This window comes from Limulus polyphemus, unplaced genomic scaffold (genome assembly GCF_000517525.1).
Source record: "Limulus polyphemus unplaced genomic scaffold, Limulus_polyphemus-2.1.2 Scaffold15, whole genome shotgun sequence".
Lineage (NCBI taxonomy): Eukaryota > Metazoa > Arthropoda > Merostomata > Xiphosura > Limulidae > Limulus > Limulus polyphemus.
The window spans coordinates 1670959-1673797 of NW_013665625.1; positions in this window are offsets into that span (position 1 = coordinate 1670959).

Here is a 2839-nt window from a genome sequence, read left to right on the forward strand (position 1 = left end):
TGTCTGATATCATAGATAGAAATCTCTTGTATGAGTTTTGATGGCATAAGTTTCTGAATTGATGTTGCTTGCTTTACATGTGCATCAAATCTGGAGGAAAGATTACTGATAATGTTGCCAAGAAAAGGAATGTTTACTGTTTTCTTAAAGTAATCCTCCACGGAACTATATTCTGTATTTGCACGTTGGGTTTGTTGTTGACTAACTCCTGGCAAGCTAACATTAATATTAGATATCTTGAAGATACGATGTGAATAATCATCTATGTTGACTCTTAGTGAAGTCAGTTCTTTACAGCATTGTTCTTTTATGGAAACACCAGAAACAATGTCCTAACTTGGACCTTGCAAGTTTACAGAACCTTCTTTTAAATAGTAAAGTGAATGTTGTAAAGCTGTTAAACAAAAAAATTAATTCAAACGATTCCAATATTTTTAGATAAGCCATAGCATTTTCCTTATCTTCAGCAGCCCAACTGTTATTAAACATTTCAAAATTATCATCTCCATACACAATAATCTCGCTCACGTGAAATAAGAATGGATGGCATAAACAGAACCTTTCCCAACCTTCAATATTCTCAACCCAACGTGTAATGCACACATTGAGTAGTGGAAGACATGATGAAGCTGCTCTATGTTGGATGCCCTTTTGATACATTGTATTTAATAGTTTCCCACGTATAGGTGAGGATTTAATCCAAATAGTTATTCCTTTAACTTCATCGATACAATTTCGTATTGGTGGAACTGAACATGAATTTATAATAGCAGGATTAAGTGAGTGACCCGAGAAATGAGTGTACAAGGCCTAGTTTTGCATATCTGGAATTTATTTTTGGACACCACATCTTTTGTTAGCCATGATGGATGCTCCATCATATCCTTGACCATGAAATTCATTTAGAAATAATCCAACATCAGTCAATATATTTGTAATTGCGCAAACAATATCTGTTGTTTGGACCTCCTGTAGCTTAACAAAGCCAATAAAGTCTTCCCTAATTTCACAGTTGCCATCTACAATGTGGAGACATATTAGTAAATGTTTCACACTATGAGAAGACACTTCATCAACAAGAACAGAGTAGAATCCAGCCTTTTTTACTTCATCACTAATTTTTACTCGAGATACATCATATCCTATGACATTGATGATGTCATTTTGTGAGGGGGGAGATAAATATAGTACGGGTGTCATACTTAGTTATATATAGAAGCAAGATTTTATGGAAACTTTCTTTGGTTATTGTTTATGAATCATATGTTGCGTAGCTTTACTTTCAATTGCTATGAGTTAGCTATTGTTATATTGTTGCGTCATGTTAATAGAACTTTTTGAAATTTTCTCGTTGTTTTAATTGAGTATTATTGCATCAGAGTATCTAGTATTGCTGGAATGCTCTACACTTCTGTCGAAAGATTATTACTTAGATCTAGACTGCGTGATTGTGAATTGAGCTATAATGAGCGTATAGTGGCGATTTTTAAAGTGAAATATCATAGACTGAATTTAATAACAGAGCAGAGAAGAATTATTCGTTTTGTAAATTGTGTTATAAAGTAATTGAGCCAAAAAGAGACAACTATTTAGCTCTGGATACAACTGTGATAACCTTTAACTATATAAGCATAATTTTTTTTTACACCACAAAAATAGGGGGTTCAGCCGAATACCCTCCAACTCCTCTTCCCACATGCGTGACCCACTTTCGTAAGATCACCTCACCATAGTTTTCTCCCTCTTTGTTTTGCTTTTAATGTGGAAAGCCGCCTCTTATAATAACGTCTTTTACATTTATTGCAATTCTGTAATTGTTTTTATCTAAAAATAAATTTCTTTTAACTAGCAAAATTTTCATTATTTCGGCTTTTCAGATAACGATTATGTAACATGAAAAAGTAAACAAGGTGAGTAGGCACGTATATAGAAGGGCCATTTTTCAAAGCCCAGAAAAATATTTGCTGAATTTCATTACAATTAATTTAGTGGCACCTGTCCAGTTTACTTGATCATACACTACTAATTGACTCTTTACTAAGGCAAGCTCAAACAGTATATTGAGCCATGACATTCACTGTATTCTACGTATTGTTAACATTGTTCTTTCATTGGGGTTATTTTTTAATTGTCTGGTGAAAATAATTAAACGTCCAGTTTAAGTAATTATTTAAAATTAGAGCATTTCGGAGTTCATCCTTTTACTTCTGTTAACATAACTATATTAGATTAATGAATAAACTAATAGACTCCATAACATCCTTATGGATTAAATCAATATTTTAATAATTCTACTGCTTTCAATTTGAGTAATGATTACTGTGTTGCTAATTTTTTGCAGTTCAGATAGTTTTTCTCATAAAAATAAGAAAATAAGAGGTAAAGGGAAAAATATATAAAATGGATTGATTTTTTAGAATTCTGCACTAATTTAGATAATGTTTTTTTTTATTCTAGTACTAACATATGTAAATTTTATTTAAAAAAAAGATTTATCAACTTAATCTTTCTAAAATAAGAGCAATAATTAAGGTAATTAACAAATATAACTTTCGAAATGATCATCTGAAACATCTATTTTTAGACATTGTGAAATACCGATTAAAAGTTAATAATTTACCAAGCCTTGAAAAAGTTTGTTTGTTTGTTTGTTTTTTAATTATGCACAAAGCTACACAAGGGCTATCTGTGCTCTGCCCACCACGGGTATCGAAACCCGGTTTCTAGCGTTGTAAGTCCGCAGACATACCGCTGTGCCACTGGGGGGCCCTTGAAAAAGAAAACTTTAAATGAAAACGTCATAGCTGATAATCAGACATAGAATACCTAATGAGTTACA